Source organism: Apium graveolens, chromosome 5, assembly GCF_009905375.1.
Source record: "Apium graveolens cultivar Ventura chromosome 5, ASM990537v1, whole genome shotgun sequence".
In the NCBI taxonomy this organism is placed as follows: domain Eukaryota; kingdom Viridiplantae; phylum Streptophyta; class Magnoliopsida; order Apiales; family Apiaceae; genus Apium; species Apium graveolens.
In genome coordinates, this window is record NC_133651.1 from 222,726,611 (window position 1) to 222,739,681 (window position 13,071).

General features: G+C 34.6%; 1 pseudogene; it reads right to left on the reverse strand.

Annotated features, from left to right (window-relative positions):
- Positions 1 to 6,451: 6,451 nt before the first annotated feature.
- Positions 6,452 to 8,011, reverse strand: LOC141723338 (CENP-B homolog protein 2-like; annotated as a pseudogene).
- Between the last annotated feature and the right edge of the window lie 5,060 nt (positions 8,012 to 13,071).

Consider the following 13,071-nt stretch of genomic DNA (forward strand, 5'->3'; position numbering starts at 1 on the left):
AAATGCATTGAATATCAAACATTATATACACCTCTAAAACTAAAGAGTTAGACTACTCGAATAATATACTCGAATATGTATAAGACACAATAGTAAAAAAAGTAAAGTTCTAAAATTAAGGAGTAGTACCTCAGACTGAACAAAATCAGACTGAACAACAGGGGGGGCGGATAGGGGGGTCGACTGTGAAGCAGGGGGAGCAGTAGCAGCAACCTACAAATGCATTGAGTATCAAACATTATATACATCTTAAAACTAAAGAGTTAGACTACACGAATAACATGCTCGAATATGAATAAGTACCTCAATCTGAACAGGATGAGAGACATGTACAGGGATAGCTGCAGCGTTAGGGACTACAGTCTCATCCTACATTAGATATCAATAACTCGATCAAACTACATATAATTCGGTGTAGTAGACTACTCGAATAACTTACTCGAGTAAGTACCTGACGAGGACGTTTACTGGCTGCCTGTGTAGGTGAATTATGAGAATCAGAAGCAAACTCCTACAATAACACGATAAGATAACGATCATACACACATTCACATTCAATATAGTAGACTGGACTTTGGAATGACTTAAATGAAATGCACCTTACGTGTACGTTTATGCGGTGAAGGAGGAGCACTTGGATCAATATGCATATCCTGTGCACGTGAGGGTCTATTAAAACTGGGTCTACTGAATGCAGGACCCCTCCACTCAGTGTTGACTCGATCATAACGAATCAGAAACTCAGGAATGCACTCATAGAACCAGTTTGGGGGATCATGGCTGTGAATAACATGCAATGTCCTCATCCCACAGTCAAGCTACACAAATCACTAACTATTATTCATCTACCTAAACACCCTATAAAACTGAAATAATGAAATAAATGAATACAAGATTCAAATATTAATCTAAACTCTAAAACATACCGCATCAACCATGTCCTGCTGAGAGTACCAGTCATGCGGCACTATCTTGCGTGAATCAACACCCACAAAATGAGCAATCCTCAGCTTACTATGGGTCCTATACCAGTACATATAATGGTCAATGCTCACGTACTGCCCCTCTCCAACGGGCTCTATCTGGCAATCAAGATAAGCATACCACTCATCCTGATACTGTCTCAGAGTAGTCATATGCTGGTCCCTCTGCCAACGAGATAACCTGTCCCTCCGCAGAGCAGACATGTCAATAGGATCATCTGGAATATGTTGCAGCATACCGAACTGTCTCAAGACTCTGTCCGACATGACATACTTGACAATCTCGAAGCAAATAAGTGGAATATGGCCGAGACTCATATACGAAGCATCCATCAGCTCGACATCATACTGCTCCTCGGAATAGTCCACCGCTTCAAAGAATAACCGATAAGGCTCCCATGTCAGCCAACTCATCTCAAATCGGTCAAAATACCCTCGGTACTGACCTATAAGCAAAACAATAAGGGAACATATGAAATTGGATAGTTCAAAAGCATGCAAATGTTTATTCAAAGGAGAGTTCAAATAGTAAATATGCAAAAAAGAACAATACCTGTATGGTGGTGAGGGTTCTCCCTCCGATCAGGGTTCGGCTCAGCCCATGCCAAAGCCCTCGGCCAAACAAGCTCCACCCCAGGTGCAATCTTAGGAGCACCAGGTAACAACCTCTCGTGTGCCCACAACATCAGTAGCATCGTGCTTCCATTAAGTGTTGTTGCACTCTTATGAGCAGCCTTGGTCAAACCTCTAAACAAATAGCTCAATACAGCAGCTCCCCATGCATACGATTTAATCCGAGGTGAATCCTGGATGAGTTGTAAGTACCTGCGACAAAGGAAATACAGAGTAAGTAAGAATACAGGGCAAAATAAGGGCATGATAATAAATGAGAATACAAGAATTATAGTGTCAAATTGAAAATAAATAAGAATACAGGGCTTCATATGCAAAATCAATAAAAAAGGACAAGTGAAGGACTAAGATGCTATAAACTAAAATTTAAAAACTGAAATGCAACAAATACAAGTAAATACCTCGGATGCACGGTATATCGACTCGATGAAGGAAACAATATACCCCCAATGATGTATAAAAGATAAGCTCGCGTGTAAACCACAAGATCCTCTTCTAGCCCCCCCTCTGGTAGCTCCGCATATCGTTCCCTTAATCTGTAAAGCTTGACCCCGTCCCTATACATATCTTTACGCTCCACCTCATCCAATCTTGCATCCTGCCATTTCCTCATCCAATACGCCTTCGGAGCGTCAAGCTCCCTATGAGTAACTGGACGACCCTTAACAGGGAGGCCCATAATCATGTATACATCCTCGAGGGTGATGGTCAACTCACCAAGTGGAAAGTGAAAGGTGTTAGTCTCTGGCCTCCACCTACAATTGCATTCATACACAAACATTACAAACATTGCCACTGACGATTCAAATAAATGAGAAAATTGATTACAAATTAGTACCTTTCCACTAAGGCCGTTATCAAATGATATCGTTTTGAGGAACTGAACGATTGTTCGTGAAAGCCGAGAAACCCCATTGGCTCAGCAACTCACGCTGGGGATCCGAAAGTATCCACTGCTGATGATTAGCTGTGTACTGCCGTACATCCAGCTTATCCCGCACACCTCCCGCCCATATGGTAGTACTAATATGATCATCCTGCATCGTCAGGAGTGATCCAACAATAGGCCCGCACTCATTCTCCATAGTAACTACAAAGTGCACAATAAAAAATACTATATAAACCCAATTTAAACACGAAACATTTATAGAACCGTTATTTTCTATTTTAAGTCCTACCGAAAAATCGGCATTCAACCTAAAGAACAACCACATTCAACCTAATATAACATCATCTATCATAAAAATACATGAAATTAAAGCATTGAGAATTAAAGATCGGGAAAAAAACAAAGGATGCAGTATTCAAGCCCCTGTTCCAAACAAATGATTCACTTATATCTAGATCTCATTGCGGAAGCAGCAATGGGTCATTGCGGTAGTATGTAACTATGTGTATGTATACGTGTGTGTAGATGATGAGAGTCATACCTGAGTAGCTGAATCACCGGAGTAGATGTTGAAATCACTCGAAATTGCCTGAAATCGCCGGAGTAGATGAGAATTAGGTTTTTGTTATTATGAAATTAGGGATTTCAGGAAGAAACGGGTTAAACCCGGGTCTCGTCTTCCGCAATGACTCATTGCGGGGGTTGCAATGGGTCATTGCGGAGGCCGGGGTTATTCTGTAATTTCACGAATATTAAGTAATAGTTTGTTAAAATAAAGAATTTATTAATAGAAATATATAAATACAAAATAAAAATATAACAATCAAATAATAAATATATTAGGAATTTATGCATCAATTAAAATTATTTATATATATATTATCTATTATTTTACAATTATTTAAAAATAAAACTAAATTATTTGCAGCAATGAAGCATTACGCAAGCCGCATTGAGTCAAAGCTGGTGAGCTCCCGCAATGTAACAATGCGTAACCCGCATTGAAGCAAAGCTGCTATGCTTCCGCAATGTAACAATGCGGCAGGTGGTTATTAGAACCACCTGTGGCTGTGGAAGGGCACCATATATATATATTTATATAATCATTCATTAACAAGTCTTTTATTGCTTATCATTTTTTCAATTTTTTAACAAAAAAAGTCTTGTTTATTGCTATCGATGCCACCTGAGCTAGTAGTTTTATTCGAAAATTAAATACCCCAAGATTCTTGCAAACATAATACAATTTACATGATTAAATTAGAAATTACATCAATTATTTATGATTAAGAGAATAGAAAAAGAAATTAATATATTCAAAAAAGATAATAAATTTTTAATTTAGAAAAATAATGTTAAGAATGATTTTAAGATAAATACTAAATTACTTATGAGTCATTTTTAATTATCTTAGTCAGTTATATATCTTATTTTACAAGTGTTTCGACAAGTTAGTAGATTTTCTTTATCAAACATCTAACCAACTATTTATTAATTTGAACTATTTTATATTTAGTTACTCAAATTAAAATGAATTATCATATGATCATTTCATAATTATATAAATATAAATATATAACTATTTTAAAATATTTTTATTATATTAAAAATAAAATATCGAATTTGGTCAGGTTTTAGTTTGTTTTGATTCGGATCGGGTTTTTAGTATTCAGTTTGGGTTTTGATTTGGTTGGCCTAAAAATCAATCTCGAACCTAATTTATTCGATTCTTAAAAATAAAAATCAAATCCGTAATCAAACCATAAAAATCGGATTTGATAAAAATCAATTGGGTTCTGATAGTACATATAACTCCTGGAAGGACTAGTCATGGACCCCTAACTCCATACAGCTCCTGGAAGGGCTAATCCTGGGCTCCTGACTCCATGCAGCTCCTGGAAGGACTAGTCCTCGACTCCTAACTCCATGCAGCTCCTGGAAGGACTAGTCCTCGACTCCTAACTCCATGAAACTCTTAGAAGGACTAGTCCTGAATCCTAAATCAGTCTACGCCCGGACACTGCCAGTCCTGACTGACCCAATCCCGCAAGAACAACCTTGAGGAATCACAACACGTGAGATACTGGCCCAAGCATATCATAGGGACAATTGTCACAAATCAATCATGGGAATAATCAGGGCACGTGTCAGAGGATTCTCAGAACATTCCTAGCCCAGTCCCGCGCTGACACGTGTAAAGCATCCACTCCAGTCAGGTGTCCTCCGCTCCCAGAACCAATGGCTACGATTCAAAGGTACCAACCCCAAAACCCTATCCTTGGGCTATAAATAGTCCAAGAAGGTGAGGTTTAGGGGTTAATCACTCTCTCACACTCGTATACACACACAACCACCTTGCATTCATATCTATCTTCATCTTCCCCAAAAGTGAGTTCTTACTCTCACGCCGGAGGCGCCGCGAGACCCAACCCCCCCTTCTGGTGTTGTTTTGTAGGAACCCCACGACAACTACACCCCCACAGCGGTGAATGATCCAGGCACGTCATCGAAGGAGCGGCCCCGCCACTAGGAGTTATCAGGTTCGATTTGGACGAATATTTGTTGGTTCAAAAAATTTTGTTTGATATCTTTTGTCATCCCTGTTAGGAAATTGGGTTAGGAATTACAAAAAAAGAATTACTTATCAAAGATGAGAATACCAACGGTAAAAAATCCTAAAATTCTCTCCTGAAGCAACCTCCTGTTATTTATGAGGGTAGAAATGCACAAAAGGCCCACCGGGACGGCTTTTGATCAGACCTTAAAAACCCGGCTTTTGACCGGGCCGGACTTTTTGGGTTTTGACTTTGATCGGGCCGAGTCGGGCCGAACTTTCCGAAATTGTCAGAGCCCGTTTGGGCACTCAAGGTGGGTCTCACCGGGCTTTTTTTCGTGCCAGATCGGATCCGGCCGGGTTTTTCTCTAATTTAAATCGGATCAAATTTTATTAAAAATTCTGAAGATTACATATGTTAGCAACTAGATCATTGTAAAAATATATTAGTTGTATAGAATATTTTATGAAAACATTCAAATTTGGCAAAAAATAAACACGTTTATAAAATAATATGTTTTATCAATACTTTTTGTGCATCTCTACCAAATATATAGTGTACTTATTATATTTTTTTTCATTAATCCTGAAATAAAGTATATAAATAATATTATTAATCACAAATATGTAAATATATATATGTGTTTATAGTATTATTTATATTTATAATAAAGGTAAATTCATAAATATATAAGAAAATATATTAGAATAATCAAATTTTAACCAGAAATTTTTGGGTTTTTAATCGGGTCAGAATAAAGACCGGGCCGCGCCGAAGTCCGGGCATTTAATCGGGCCGGGCCGGGCTTTCACCGGGTCGGGTTTGACCAAGTTTTGACCGGATCGGACCGGGCCAGATTTTTGGGCCCAGGCTTTTTGTGCATCTCTATTTAAGGGGCTTTCAGCGGCTTTCACCGGTGGAAAGCCTCGATCTTTTCTTCTTTTTATTATTGTTAGTTTATTTCTTAGTTCATATACTATTATTTTTCAATAAATTTCCAATGTATTTGGGTTTTGTTTGTCTCTTCATATGAGAGTTTGATTTTGTTTAATTTATTTGTGGTTCATCTTGTCCGAGATTAGAGATTCGTGGAATTTTCATGATGTTGATTCGGTGATAAAAGTTGTTATGGTGATACATTTGTGGTCGATTGCTTAAAAACAGTTGGAGGATTACATCATGTATATAGTAGAAACTCTTTAAATTAATACTCATTAAATTAATAAACTCTCTAAAATAATAAATTTGTCTGGTCCCGACTTGGGCCAATGTAAAAAATTGAAAAACTCGATAAAATAATAAGATAATAATTTTTTGGGATATTCCTTTTTTATAGTTTTCAGTCCCAAGAAAATCATAAATTAATAATTCATGGGAACTGAAAAAATATATTACACCTTATTGAAATATGATTCAATAGTTGTCTGTTTTATTTTAAAGTTCAAGTCTATTTGGAGCTCATCTCTAACTTTTCTTATTGCATCCAATAACTCAGGTGTTGTATTTTGGTATTGTATCATAAAGTTGTGAAGAGTATTCGACGCCATAAGAGTTTCCTTTCTCGTAACAGGCTCCAAAGACACTGTATCATCTTCATCGTCATCATTTGTATTGTCCTCAATGATAGTACCCACAATATCTTCTAAACTCTGAACCTCAGAACATGCTTCATTTTCACCTGGGTAGTTCATTAGATTGTTGATCTCCATCTTATTACGAAAGCCACATTGATTGATAATAGTCTCGAGGTCTTGAGTTTCTTCATCAAAAGTGGGTTCATCCAAATTTCTTGCAACATCACTAGCTGAACGAATTTTACAGTGTCGGAAACAATTCGCTATTGTTTCTTTTTGAACATCTATCGTCCAAGCTGGGATTGCCAAATTGATAGCATCAAGGACATTTATCTTCCCTGGATCAGATTGTCCTACCTCATAACATTCCAATATTTTACGATAAAACCTTCTACGACAATGCATCTTGAAAGCCCTTATTATCCCAGATCGCAAGGTTGAATCTTTGATGTCATGTTGGGTGGCAAGAAGAACAATTCAACATTTCTTAGCCCTTCAATATTTTTTGGATGTGCTGGACAATTATCCATCACAAGCAGAACTCTTCTACCATGCATCATTTGGTCAAATGAACGAACATATTCATCAAAAAGCACACTAGTCATCCATGCTCTTTATTACCTCGATACTAACAATCCAAGCTATTCATGTTGACATTCTTGAAGCAACGAGGCTTTGCATATTTCCCAATAATCCATAGAAGGATTTTTTCAGAGTCATCTTTATTGCAACAAATAACTATCGTAAGCCTTTCTTTATCTTATTTTCTTCCTTCAAGTTGTTTTGTTGCCAGTGAATGATCAGTTTGTAGCCTATAAAACAACCCATTTTCATCCATATTGAAAACATCTTTTACAGGGAATTGATCAATTTTCTCCCGAATCGATACCAATTTCTGCTCCATGTCTTGTATATGAACAAACCCACTCTCACCAAAATGACGAAATGATTTTATGCCATGTCGCTGCTTGAATTTCCCAAGCCATCCTATAGAGAAGTTAAAATATGAGTCATCGTGAGGGTACAAAAGTTTCATTGTTTCTCTTGCCTTCTGCAAAATTAATTCTCCTGTGATATTCACACGTTCTTGATGCTGGAGAAACCACTCATAAACAACTTTCTCCATTTCAGGATATTTGCTGGTTTGTGTCTTTTGATCTTTACGCTTCCCTCTATTTCAGCAGAGAGATACTCATCTGATCGCTTAAGTTTGTTTGATATTGTTCCTTGACTAACTTTTAACTGAAATTTTCTCTCAAGCCATCTCTGCAAGTCTTTTTGTGTGCTTGCAGGATTATCTCTCTTATACTCACACAACTCCTTACGTATTTGATCTGACATAGTTGATTTTGCAACACCTTTTAGATGAGAAGTCATCTTGTGAGATATGTTTTGAATACTCTAACACGTTCATGTAATTTATATATGCAAAACTTGTTTGAGAATACATTGAACACATTCATTAATCTTGTTTAAATTAATTATACGGTACAACTTCAAAAGTCATTATTAGTTTCCAAAGGTTACTAATTACGTTGAATCCTAAGGTTCGTTGATTCTAAGAGTTATGTACATCTACTATCTATTATATTATTAATAGCCCAACATGGGTCAATAAATCTTGAGACATTTTATTCCAAATTAATTTATGAGACAATTTATTCTATGTTAAAAGACAAATTTGCCCATTCTCAATAGACGCTTTGTTGTCTTCTACTAATGGAGGTTGCACTGTCCAGTTTGTTCCTGCAGTACTGCACAGGCTGCTCATATTCTGAATATCCCGTAGCATCGCTTGATTTCATATTTGTGGCTGAGATAATTAAAATTTATGGATCGATTGTTATTAGTAGCATATGCTTATCGTGTAGGTATGTGTGAACAATTGAATTCCGCACTTTTCCTAGGTGATCCCAGTCTGTTTTCTTCTGGTCTCCTTTAGTTTCGTCTGTGTAATTGCGTGATATTTGTGAATTACATAATTCCTGTCTAGGGCTTCCTCAATTCACCTGAACTTAACTTGGTAGAAAACTATTCTTTTTGTGAAATGACTCTTTACTATAAATGATTTATTACTTGATTGTTCTTGATTGCATATACTAATATTAATATTGTAAATGTATGACAACTTTTTTGCCAAAAAAACATGGTGGATAAGAATTTGAACGTTTCGAGGAATGGAAGTGAGGTTTTGGAGATTGAAGATCGATAAGGAGGTTAATTGTTGTGGTGTTTTTCATTGGATTGTATGCTAAAATGAGAGTAGTTTCAAAAACCTTATGTTGTCAAAGTGGTTTGATTGATGGCCTTTTTGGCAATACAGAAAGTTGATAGAGCGACCGATCGCATAAGTGGATGTTGAGTCATAGTAAGTTTAGGAAATTTCATATTGCTCATTCATGTTATGGGTTGACTCTAAAGCATCAAACAAATCATCAGGTTTTGCACAAAGAACTCATTGCTACCGTCATGTTTATTGTTGATGTTGGTTTAGTTTGGTAAAACTAATATATATAACCTCTTTATATTATATTTTTTTCAATTTATGACCAATGTTATAAAATATGTTGTGATTGTTGCCCACTAAAATTTATTTAGTATAATAGTTTTATAATTACTTGTATAATTTCAGTCACTTGTGATATACTTTTCTTGTCTCTATTTTAGTAAATAGTAAGATTAAACACCTTTTATTGTTGTATATTTTTTTCTTTATATTTTTCTTGCATGTGAGGGTATTAAGTGATGCAACAGTTCAGAAGTATATTGGTGGTTCAGGTGGAATGCGAACTTCTGGTGTCGGTTAGATGAATAAATAAATTTTTCTGATAAGTTAGGCTATTTATCTTCCGTGCTTGCAAGATTTTGGGATTGGCCTTTTAATCTAGCTCTAGAATATGTATAACTATAAGTTACCATGCTCTAGAGTTTGATTTTTTCTTATTGGTGCAAAATGCTAAAGCATTTAAGGATGTTAAACATGAGCTTGAGGAAGTGGCAGAGTAACTCAAAATTTTGACAAAGTTAACTCGACTTGGTGGTAACTTCAAAAGGTTGACACTATGAATTTTAATTTAGTACTTAATTAACGATAGATTCACTTGGCAACCATTGCACTTGCATGTACATATTGTAGTAGTTATAAATCATTTTGGATCTGCATATTCTGACCGGTGTGAATGGTATTGATGATTTATGGGGTGTTCATTTGGCAGGAGCTCCGTGAACTCGAAAAACTTTAGGTACAAGTGTTTTGTGTACTATATTGATGATTCTAACTTTGTTTCCGCATTTAAAAATATTTTTTCTATTCAGCTTGTCCTAAACTTTGATATATAAATTTACAAGACTATAATATGTTCATAAATATTATGATAAATGGAAGCTTTACTTCAACACAACTCTGGTTTTGACTTCTTTTGCAATGCCAGGACTATTGCTGAAGAAGCCGCCCTACCTTTTTTGACAGAGCAACTTAAAATTTTAAGAAATGTGAGGATCAACTTCTCTTCGGTTGTTAGTTTTATAACTAGATAACAGTTTGAGTGACAATATATCTACTTATTCGTAATAAACATTTCAGTGTCCCCGTAAATTTAAAATGATAAAAGCTTTAAACTTTTTTCTTCATTGATTGTTGAAAGAAGATGAGACTCTGTGGCCGGTTCCATTAAATTTTATAGTTATAAGAGTTTAGATTTTGTTTAATTTGAATTAGAGCATTAAGCTTTCAATTTTGTGCCTTTTTCCAGCTTGGAGGGTAGGATCCTTATTTCAAGCAGCAAAAAAGAAGGTAAGTTTTGAGGTTTCGAAAACTTTTAAGATTTTTTATCAAATTATAGAGATTAGGCCTAAGTGTTTTTGGATTTATATAGACATTAAATTTTATATTAGTGGTCTTCACCTTTGCTTGTGTATTCATTTTATTTTCTGATAAAAAAATTCTATCTAATATTAAGAAAGATCAAAACTAAATTCTTGTCGTGTTCATTCATATTTATAATATTTATGGGTAACGTAAGAGTGAACTCTATCTTAATCTGTAAAATTGAAATTCACCACTTCCAATCTTTCGGCTCCGACCATCAAATGACACGTGAATATTCTTAAAAAATAAATTTGAAAGAGGATCTGGTTCTTTGTCGGTAGGAAGTTAAATGTGATTTTTTAGTTATTTTTTAGCACATAAACTAAAAGTAATGAGATTTCTTTTTTCATTACTTTAATAGTCGACTGTACTTCACAACCTCTGTAAAGTTTTGCTAATATCGCGATAACTAGTGCCCCAGAATTATTGTAGTTATTAATTTTCCTAGATTGCGTAGTTTTTGATTACATTGCAGATTTATACATTAATCTAGAACAATTGAGTTCGGTACTTTAAGTATCAAAAAAATAGGTAATCTCACTTTTTTTAGTGACCATCAGTGACCGGAGTAAATTGGTTTCTCTTTCAAGTACAATCTTCTGCCTCATACCGTAAGGTAAGCAACTATATTACTCTTTCTATATTTATATATATGTGCAACATCCTCTCTAGACTTAGTTTAAAATTTTATTATATTGCATGTTACAACTATTATATGCAGACCAATAAACTCTCCACCAGGCATTCTTCGGAGTCAATTAAGATGGTTCTTCATTTGTTAAATCAGTATAAGCCATCAGATAAAATTAAAACTAGAAACACATGTGTCATGAATATGGGTGTGGATCATACATTGGACGATAGTGAAAAGAGCAAATTGGTTTCTTTCTATCTAGTATGATTTTCAGCCTCACATCGAAGGGCCATCTACTAAATCACTCTTTATTTGCTTGTGTATATGTGAACGTCCTTTGACATTTTTTGACATATTTAGTATATGAATAACTATTACCAAATTTTTGACATTGTTATATCTAGGGAAAACTTAAACTAAAATATATATTAAAATATGAATTAAATCTGTAACTACGGTTTACTTCAAAAAGTTGACAGTCATAATTTACCAATTCACTTTAATTCAAGAATAGAAGAAGCTGCAAATAAAAAGCACTTTTATTAACTTGTATGAATTTATACTTTTGCAAATATATATATACTCTCTCACCTAGTAATTTTATATTTTAATTGCTTTTGGCCTATATAACTCTTTCATTTTACCTAAATACTATTTTAGGTTCTCATGCTCATGGATTGCTACCCAAGTGGGAATTGAGTTAGAAAATATATAATTTATGGGTAAAATGGCTATTTGGTCACTGTAGTCACTAGTAACTTGCAAGTGAGTCACCAAGATAAAAAAGCTCTCAGTCCCATCATGAACTTATAATTAACTTGCAATCACATCAGTGAAGTTCTGAATACTTGCATTGCCGTTAAAAATGTGTTGACCTTTAACGGAGACCGTTAAATTGTGTAACATTATTTTAAAGGATATCTTGGATATATTATTTATTTTGGTATTTGTACGATAAACATAAAATTACAGAACATGTAGATCCTCTCCATTAGGACATGAATTTAATTGATCCAAATCAAAGTCAAACTAGCAAAATCATGTCTTTAAACAGATAAAAAGAGATATTCCATTCTTGCAAAATATCAAAACTATATCTTTATGGAATATATCTCTAAGGAAATATGATCGAAAAGAAACATCAAGATATGATATTTCTTAGATCTGTGTTGCCAACAGGAATATGGTAACAAGCTCGATAAAGAATATATCAGAGATATTCTTTAGAAGTCTCGTGCTATATCAAAACATTTAACTTTTCGCTCCAAAATATATCTCTACATATAATCAAAAGAGTTTTTATTCAAGATTATTAATATTCATGATTGGAATATTAATATCCAGTTCTGCAACTCATTTCTGTATACTCACAGTAATTTTCTCCCGTTTCGTAAAATCAGCATTTCTCGGAGGAAAATTATTCAAAAAAAACAATCAAACACATTTCCTATCACCCAAATATATCTCATATATTAGGAAATATATTTTAAGTATTTATACAAGTCAAACTTTGGTCAAAAGATCCATCTCCTTTATTTCAAGACCAATGGTATTTTTACTTGGAAGAAAGGCTGACAGAACAGTTCCAATTTTAGAATAACAATACTTCCACCATTCTAGAATGACCTTAAAATTTTGGTATGGATCATTTAAATGGTATTTTTTAAGTATGGTAAAATTTCGTAGCTTTCAGAGAATTTTTGTCCGGGCACAAAAATTGAGGCAGTTGGTCCCACAGTTGACCAAGTTTGACCTAGCTACCATTGACTAAAGTTGACCAAAACTTTAAGGACATCATTTTATATTATTTAGGTAATTATCATATTTTTTATGATATTTATTTAAGGTTTTTTGGGGTGGTCATAATTAATGGTGCTTAATCCTTAATTAAAGTAATTAAGGAATGATTAAAACAAAAGGAAAATATATATTTAA